We start from the raw sequence: 10,339 nt of genomic DNA on the forward strand, positions 1-10,339 counted from the left end.
TATTGTGGAAATATAGTACTGATCTAAACATTTTCTGCCAAATATGTGATTGGTTTTCCTAGTAGTAGTCAAATAAGGAGAGTCATGACTTTTACTGTAGGTACTTAATGCATGACTAAAATCAACTTTAAAAGTTATTAACCAGATTGGAATTCAGAGATTCCTAAGGTAGAATCAAGCAACTCATCATGCAAGTGAAAAAAACTAGAACTCTGACCCTGAAAAAAAGTATGTTTCAATAATAGGTCCATATTATAGCATCTGGAAAGAAAGTTTTGTTTTGATATTGGGAATTTGAACTTTAAAATGAAATGGCTTTGGAGAAATTGTGTTCAATGTCCAGTTTCAAATAGCATGCTTTCCAAATCAAGTCAACTATTCTAAACAAAGGGCTGATACAACCATGTGAATAATTAGCTTAAAACAAGATCTTGGTTTGTAACATAGGTGAGCTCTTCAACAATGATCTGATTTTCTTGCCTGCTTCCTTAAATAATAGTTTTTTTTCTTTTAAAATACATGCAAAGACTGCTACTACTGGGCTTATATCCCAAAGAGATACTAAAGAAGGGAAAGGGACCTGTATGTGCCAAAATGTTTGTGGCAGTGCTGTTTGTAGTGGCTAGAAACTGGAAAATGAATGGATGCCCATCAATTGGAGAATGGTTGGGTAAATTGTGGTATATGAATGTTATGGAATATTATTGTTCTGTAAGAAATGATCAGGAAGAGGATTTCAGAAAGGCCTGGAGTGACTTACATGAACTGATGCTGAGTGAAATGAGCAGAGCCAGGAGATCATTATATATGTCAACAACGATACTGTATGAGGATATATTCTGATGGAAATGGATTTGTTTGATAAAGAGAAGATCTAGCTCAATTTCAATTGATCAATGATGGACAGAAGCAGCTACACCCAAAGAAAGAACACTGGGAAATGAATGTAAACTGTTTGCATTTTTGTTTTTCTTCCTGGGTTATTTCAACCTTCTGAAGCCAATTCTCCCTGAGCAACAAGAGAACTGTTTGGTTCTACACACATATATTGTACCTAGGATATACTGCAACATATTTAACATATATAGGACTGCTTGCCATCTAGGGGAGAGGGCGGAAGGGAGGGAGGGGAAAAATCGGAACAGAAGTGAGTGTAAGGGATAATGTTGTAAAAAATTACCCAGACATGGGCTCTGTCAATAAAAAGTTATTATAATAAAATAAAAAAATAAAAATGCATGCAAAGATAGTTTTCAACATTCACCCTTGCAAAACCTTATGTTCCAAATTTTTCTCTCTTCCTTCCCCCATCTCTTAGACAACAAGTAATCCAATATAGTTTAAACATAAGTGATTCTTTTAAATGTATTTGCACATTTATCATTCTGCATAAGAAAAATCAGATCAAAAAGAAAAAAAATGAGAAAGGGAAAAAAAAGCAAGCAAGCAAGTAACAATAAGCCATAAACAATAAGCCATAAACAATAAAAATACTATATTGTGATCCACATTCAGTCCCCATAATTCTCTTTCTGGAAGCAGATGGCTGTCTCCATCACAAATCTATTGGAATTGGACTGAATCACCTCATTATTGAAAAGAGCCATATATATCAGAATTGATAGTCCCCTAAATATTTTTGTGGCTGTGTACAATGTTCTCTTGGTTCTACTCATGTACTTAACATAAGTTCATGTTTAGCAACAGTTCATGTAAATCTCTCCAGGCCTCTCTGAAATCATCTTGTTGATTGTTTCTTACAGAATAATAATGTTCTATAGCATTCACAAATCATAACTTATTCAGCTATTTCCCAAATGATGTTTCCATTTCCTTGCTAACCCTAACCCGGTTTCCCTGAATTCCTAAATCCAACCCTCTCTACCCATCTCTCAGGGTAGCACTGGTCCTCCTGGTCACAGTTGACCCAGAAACTCTTTTCCCCAGCCATCCTGTACAGACTGTCCAGGGGATGAGGAGAAGAGGGTGCAGCAGCGGTCACCGCGTGGGCTGCAATGTGGGCGTCTGCAAAGGGCTGGAATTAGATTTGGGGTCTGCCCCGATGTGCCATGTGACCACAGAAAGTCTTCCCCTCTCTGTGAGCATCCCGTGCTTTATCTAATCACGAGGTTGGACTAGATGATTTCTGGGGCTCCTTTAAGGAGCTCTGTGCTGTAACTGGGAAGCACCCCAGTTACATTCCCTAGCTGGGCATTTAGCCCAGGATGCTTGCCACCAAGGGGCCTCTGCTCTCGGGGGTCCATGTGTCCCTAGGAATGAGATGAAAGGATAACCTGGTATAATGGAAGGAGTAATGGTAGCTAGGTGAAGCAGTGGAGAGAAAGCCAGGTCGGGAGTTAAGACCGAGCCTTTGATTTCTTTGAGATACAGACCTGGTAGATCCAAAGGTATATACAATTTTATAGTCCTGTAGTATAGTTGCAAATTGTTTTCCAGAATGGTTAGTCCAGTTCACAACTTCACCTTTGTTGTCATGTTAGCCAGTCAAACAGATATAAGGTACTGTCTCAGAGTTATTTTAATTTTCATTTCTCTAATCAATAGTGATTTAGAGCATTTTGATTATTGATAGTTTTTGTTTTCTTCTGAAAGAAAGCGGCCTGTCATTTATCAATTTGGAAAGAACTCTTGTTTCTATAAATTTGAGAAATGAAACCTTTGTCAGAGAAATTTGTTCTATTTTTACCATTTTCCCGTTTTCCTTCTACTTATGGCTTCATTGGTTTTATTATGTAAAAAATTTTAAATTTAGTAAAATTATTCATTTTCTCTTTCATGATACTCTATCTTTTGTTTAATCATAAACTCTTTCTTTATCCATAGCAAATCAGAAGTTCTTAACCTAAAGTCTCTGAACTTTTGTAAAAAATAATTTGATAACTTTATTCCAGCATAATTTCTTTCCTTTGTAATTTTATATATTTTATTTTATTAACAGACTTCACAAGAATGCCAAAGAGATCTATGACACAAAAAGAGGTTTAAGAAATTCTGAAATAGATAATCTCTGAGGTCCTTTCCCTCTCTGAGATTTCATATGATTCTTGCCCAATACCTTCTATAATTACAAGTATTCAAATGATACTCATGATGATTACCAACAGATTCTCAATCACTAACAAAAGCTTCAATTATGTTCAATATGCCCTGTTTATTAAAGCAGGAAAACCAACTCATGCATTTAATAATAATATTTACTTACAATGGTTGAAATATAAAATGTCTTATGATTAATCATACCCATTTTCATTCCCTAGTGAACTTGAAAATAAAATTAATCAAAATGTGAATTCTTGTTCATTAATATCTTATTGTAAAGCTATCATCCTGATAAAGAATTAAATGAAATCAAAACAGTTCCTGCATATTCTTATTCTTTTGTGGCTATGTCTTTTAAGATTTTTTTCTGATTTCAATGAAACTTGGGAGTCTTCCAACCAAGACCTTAATGGCATTTTGTTAACATATATTATAGCTATTTGTGTATATAGGATTATAGATTTGGATTTGCAAAGAAAATCAGCTAACCTGGAATTTAAGCAACTTAATAAGACCATCAAAACATTTAGCATCATACAATTATAAAGTAAGAATAAAATATTTTCCCATAAATGCATGAATGAAAGAAAAATCTGAGGACAATGTTTTTCAGAAAATGAATACCTAAAATGCTTTCATTCTATAAGCATAGGAGTTCTTATTACAAGATAGAACAGAGTTTAGGTATCAGGAGCTAAATGTACTTTAGATTTTTCATTTCCATCTCTAGAAGCTGGTTTAAAATATAAAATATTCACCCAAATTAACCAAGAAAGACATATGAAGAAAGATGCTATGTGCCTTCAAAGAAAGAACTGACAAATAAAAATATGAAGAAACTGATTCCATAAGAAATCTCCCCCCAAAACTCTATCCTTCAGGATTTTCCCACTCCTTTTCTCTTTACCATATCTTTGTCCGTTGTATAAACCTTAAAAAATTCAATGTAAATGGCACATATAAGATTGGGTCATTTTTTGTACTCGTAGAATATTTAACACAACCATAGTTTATGATATCATAAAAGCACAGACTTAAAGCAAAAAGAGATTTTAAGAGGTGATCTACATTCAACTCCTTTATTTCACATATGAGGAAATTGAAACTCACATAGTTAAGTGACTTCCACAAAATCACATCACTAGAAAGTTGCTGCAGAGACAAGAAACAAACACAGTTCCTCAAACTACCCAGCCAGTACTGGGAGATTCACTCCTTTCCTTCCACAAATACAAACTATCACCTTATAACCCATCTCTGGGAATAGAGAGAACAGAAGATCTTCATTATTCTACCAATGGCTATTCCTTTCCTACACCCAGACACACACACACACATACTCATCTTGATCTACACAATTCCTTTAACTATATCTCCTTATGATGAGATATTTATGAGTACAGAGGACATTGTCATTATGATCTTTGGCCTCAGAATAATAAATTATCCATTAATTGATACTGTTTTTTCTCTTCATTCCTCTTCCCCATTCTCTCTTTTGTGCTGGGATAGCTCTGACTATTCCTCTCTGAATCATTCCTTTCAAACTAGCAGGTGGAGGTAAATTGTGGGGATTCCTCAGGACTTGAGGGCAGAATACCATACCACTGCCAGGTGGAACTATGCAAAGTGGAAAGACTAAATGGTTTTTAAAGTTAAATAAAATTCAACATATATTTATTTAGTGAAAGCCATTGTTAGATGCTGAGGTTTATGAATCCTGTGTATTTAGCTTCCTCATTTCCTCATAATCCAGAATAATGGTAACAGAGAGTAACCAACCAATAACAAAGGGGAATTCAATTCAAAGAAGTTCAACAATTTCACCCCTTTCTCCTACCAAACTTTTGGCCAAGCCATAGACAATTTTCAGAGTTGGCTTCTAGGCTCTAGGTGCAATAGCTAATGAGGATAAAAAGAATGAAATGGAAAGAAGGAGGAGAAATCAGCAGCAGTATATGGAATAAAGGAATAAAAGGAAGAGCGCTGATTAAGCACTTACTATGTGCAGAGTAGTGAGCTAAGTACTGGGGATACAAGTAGAAATTTAAGACATTTCCGACTCACAATAGAATGCTCACAGTAGAATGAGGAAGAAAAACACATTTAAGAAGGGTGAGCTGTGAAAAAGATGGAGAGTCAAGTGAGCCTTGCAGTGGCAAGGCTGGTGATGATGCATCATATTTTCTGTCTATTCCATTAATGAAAACATACCTCTTTCTATTGTTGAATAATATGGTGGTGGCAAAGGAGTTAGAAACTTTAGGAAAATTTGTCTACTTTTCCAGCTTGTATTCTTAGAAAATCATCTTGGGCACTGGAAAGTTTGGTTCACAAAACCAGGATGTCACCAAACCGAGGCTTGGGCCTAGGTCATTCTAGTTAAGTGGGGTTCAAACACTTACTAGCTCTGTGACTGTGAGGAAGACCTTTAACACTTTGAGTTCCAGACTCCTCATCAGCTGATAGGATGGATCAGAGAAGAGGATTCTGCTGTTTGGAAATCTCTGAGACTGAAGAAGCTGATAGCAAAAGCCAAGCAGTTGAGGGAATCGCTTCATAATCAATGTTCTTTCCTCAGTGAACTTTTAAGTCAATGTAAAAGGCACAAAAAACTAGAAAAATCTCCAGGATTTCTTCTAGCCTCTTAAGAAGAGCACAAGAAAAAGACACAGGTGATTTTTTATTGCTTTCCTCTATCTTCTCCCATTATCATATATATATTTTTTATATATTTAACAAATATTTTAAAGACAGAACAGATGTCCTTTAAAATCCTTTTTCGTTCTAAAGTTCTGAGCCTATTGGGTACAAAACATTGCTACAAGTATCATCATCTCCATTTATTACATATGGAATAAAATACATAGAAAGATCCAGTGGCATTCTCACAAAACCACAGAGCAAGGAGATGACAGAGCCCAGATTCAGACCCAATATTTCTCCCCTTTCAATTCATTACATTTTCCCCACTAGGCCATAACTGCTACTACCTTGGCCCAGGATCCTGCTGCTTTCTGACTGATAGAATTTTTTCTGTAGGCCCAGAGAGCTCCTGTACCCTGGAAACAGTTGTTCCCAATTTCTGCCTATCTTGTGATTCAAAGGCAATGCAGATATCAAGATGAATAAGAGCTGACAATAGATTAATTCCATGTCTCCTCTCTTCTTCCCATTTACTTTGCATAAGACTCTCACTACATTTAAGGAAGCTGGTTGATAGTTTTATTTTTGTTAATACCAAGTAACTCACTCTGGTTTTTCTCTATGCTGAACTACAGATCACCTGACTGCTGGTTCTTCTCTGGCTATCACAGGTGACTGTAAGTACTATTCCTCACTGGTATAACACGAAGAATCCAGGGTGACACAGTTATGCTTGCTGGTAGGATGGAAGGATTCTACCATTTAGAAATCTCTGAGACTGAAGAAGCTGATAGCAAAAGCCAAGAAATTGAGGGAATTGCTTCATAATAAATGTTCTTTCCCCAGTGAACTTTAAGCCAATGTCAAAGGGACAAAAAACCTAGAAAAATCTCCAAGATTTCTTCTAGCCTGTTAACAAGAGCACAAGGAAATGACTCAGGTGCTGTTTTATTCCTGTATATTTTCTCCTATTATCATATATTTATTTTATATACTTAGCAAATATTTTAAGGCATCATTTATTCATTAATTATTCCACAATAATTAGGTCCACAAATATAAGAGGAGGTATTTGAATGTTCTATCTCTAAGGAAGTATCTTAACCACAAACTAGACTGCTTCTTTTACACAAAAATTTACAGATTTAATCTCATAGTCATTAAATCACCAAAGGGTTACAGTGGGACAACTACACATCTCTCAGATTGGCTAAGATGACAGAAAAGATCATGACAAATGTTGGAGGAGGGTGGGAAAAAACTGGGATACTGATACATTATTGATGGAGTTGTGAATTGATCCAACCATTCTGGAGAGCAATTTGGAAAAGGCTATCAAACTGTGCATACCCTTGGACCCAATAGTGCCATTACCAGGTCTGTATCCTAAAGAGATCATAAAAAAGGAAAAAAGAACCCACATGTGCAAAAATGTTTGTGGCAGCCCTTTTTGTAGTGGCAAGAAACTGAAAACTGAGTGGATGCCCATCATTTGGGGAATGGCTGAATAAGTTATGATATAGGAATATAATGGAATATTATTATTGTAAAAGAAATAATTGGCAGGATGATTTCAGAAAGGCCTGGAGAGACTTATATGAGCTGATGCTGAGTGAAGTGAGTAGAACCAAGGAAAAACTGTACACAGCAACAAGATTATGTGTATCAACTCTGATGGACGTGGCTCTTTTCAACAATGGGGTGATTCAGGCCAATTCCCAGTAGATTTGTGATGGAGACAGCCATTTACATCCAGCGAGAGAACTTTGAGCACTGAATGTGGATCACAAAATATTATTTCCACCTTTTTGTTGCTGTTTTCTTGTTTTTTTTTCTTTCTCTTTTTTTTCCCTTTTTGATCTGATTTTTCTTGCGCAGCATGGTGAATGTGGAAATATGTTTAGAAGACTTGCACATTTAACCTAAATTGGATTACTTGCTGTCTAAGGGAGGAGGAGAGAGGAGAGGAAAGAGAAAAATTTGAAACACAATGTTTTCTAAGGGTGAATGTTGAAAATTATCTTTGCACATATTTTGAAAATAAAAAGCTATTATTAAAAAAGAGCATGTTTACATATATACACATATATAAATAATGTATGTGTGTAATTGTGCATGTATGTCTTTCTATTTCCATTTTCATTATTTAGTTTTCTAACAATAGGCCTAAAATCACTTTAGGGAAGGCAGTAGTATGAAGTGGAATTGGAAAAAGCTTTCTATGGAAAGTGAAATTTTACATAATAAGACTTCAAAAAAGCCAAGGAAACAGAAATGAGAAGTGAGAGTTCCAGGTCTTTAGGACAGTTAATAAAAATAGGCAGGAGATAAAGTGTTCAGTGAAAGGAAGAAAAAGGAGGCCACTGTCTATACTGCAGAATACAGAAGATGGAAATTGTTTGTTCTTGTAATTTTAGCATTTATCAATTGAAGAATGGCTTGTATTCTTATAAATTTGAATCAGTTCTCTCTCTATATTATATATATTCTCTATATATCTTTATTAGAACCCTTGGATGTAATTTTTTCCGGGTTACTGCTTCCCTTCTAATCTTTGCTGCATTGGTTTTGTTTGTACACAACATTTTTAATTTAATATAATCAAAATTATCCATTTTGCATTTTATAATGTCCTCTAGTCCTTTGTCCATAAATCTGATCTGAGAGATTGACTATCCCTTGTTCTCCTAATTTGCTTATAGTATTATTCTTTATGTCTGAATCATGAATCCCTTTCAAATTTATGTTGGTATAGAATGTTAGGTGTTAGTCAAGTCCTAGTTTCTGACATATTATTTTCCATTTTTCCCAGAAATTTTTGTCAAATAATGAGTTCTTATTTCAGAAGCTGATGTCTTTGGCTTTATCAAACTCTAAATTACTATCCATAATCACTGACTATTGTGTCTTGTGAGTCTTCCCTATTCTACTGATCCACTACTTATTTCTTAGCCAATACTAAATGGTTGCTTTATAATATAGTTTTAGGTCTGTCACAGTGAGGCCACCTTCACTTGCATTTTTTCATTAATTCCCTTGAAATTCTGGACCTTTTGTTCCTCCAGATGAATTTTGTTATTATTTTTTTCTAGCTCTGTAAAGTAATTTCTTGGGAGTTTTATTGGTATGGCACTGGATAAGTAGATTAATTTAGGTAGAATTGTTATTTTTATTATATTAGTTCAGCTTACCCATAAGCATTTGGTATTTTTCGAGTTGTTTAGAGCTAATTTTATTTGTGTGAAAAGTGTTTTATAATTGTGCTCATATAGTTTCTAGATTTGCCTTGGCATGTAGATGCCCAAATATTTTATATTTTCCACAGTTATTTTAAAAGGAATTTCTCTTTGTATTTCTTGCTGTCAAACTTTGTTGATAATAAACAGAAATGTTGGTGATTTATGTGGATTCATTTTGTATCCTGCAACTTTGATAAAGTTGTTAATTGTTTGTAGTAGTTTTTTAGTTGATTTTAGTTGATAAACTTTAGTTTAAGTATACCATCATATCATCTGTATGACATACATCCACATCTGCAAAGAGTGATAATTTTGTTTCCTCATTACCTATGCAAAGTCCTTTAATTTCTTTTCTTCTCTTATTATGAAAGCTAACATTTATAATTCAATATTGAATAGTAATGGTGATAGTGCACAACTTTGTTTCATCCCTGATCTTATTGGGAATGCTTCTAATTTATTCCAATTACATATGATGCTTGTTGATAGTTTTAGACAGATGTTACGTGTCATTTTAAGGAAAATTCTATTTAAACAATCATCTGTTTGAGGAATATTTCCTTCTTTTACATTTTTGAAAACTTATAGGAAATTTCATAGAACAAATTGTGGACCACTTGATAATTTGCATTTCCATGTTGTAATTTCCTCAGTTACGATTTCCTTTAGTAGTTGATGTTAACTTTTCCTTTTTCACCTGTACCTTAGCCAAGTTTTCCAAGTTGTCATGAAATTCCTTGCATAACATTCCAAGTTGCTCATTATATTTTGGATGTAACCTTTGTGAATGAAAGTAAGAAGTAATGCAATGTTGTTGCATTATAGCTCTACCTTGTCTTCAGTAAATTGATTTTGATGTTTCTTATTTTATCTGCAACAGAAAACCCCAAATTATTGAATTTTCTATGTTAATAATAAATCATGCTTATCTGCAGCATTGTCCTTAATTTTTCTTGCACTGAAAAGTTCTTTTGGGAGTGACCATGCCAGAGTTTTTCAAGTCTAGAAATTTATTGCCCAAGATTAAGTCCAAGGTGAGCCAGAGGAAGCTTAAAGAAAGAATAAAACCCATTTCAATCCCAAGATTCTTTTTTAGCATTCCTTGCTGAAGTGTGGCAGAGTGCAACAGAGTCTATTTATTTATAGTTTGAAAATTTCTTGGAGATGTTGGGATCAGAGAAGTCATGGAATGAAGAGAACTTTTGTGGTATAGAAGTACCATAGTACAAAGAGTGAGAAGGAAGCAAGCCTGCTTAGGGCAACAATTTCTGTAGGGACAGCATAACTACTAGATACAACCAAATAAGGCAAAATATGACTTTAAATGATTCAGAGACAAAACTAATCAAAAGAGGCCAAATCATTGCCCTCTACCCATCTTGAATCATATTCTT

General features: G+C 34.6%; 1 pseudogene; it reads right to left on the bottom strand.

Moving 5' to 3' along the window:
* Positions 1-332: 332 nt before the first annotated feature.
* On the bottom strand, positions 333-10,017 carry LOC105749065 (annotated as a pseudogene).
* Between the last annotated feature and the right edge of the window lie 322 nt (positions 10,018-10,339).

Source organism: Sarcophilus harrisii, chromosome 2, assembly GCF_902635505.1.
Source record: "Sarcophilus harrisii chromosome 2, mSarHar1.11, whole genome shotgun sequence".
NCBI classification, from domain to species: domain Eukaryota; kingdom Metazoa; phylum Chordata; class Mammalia; order Dasyuromorphia; family Dasyuridae; genus Sarcophilus; species Sarcophilus harrisii.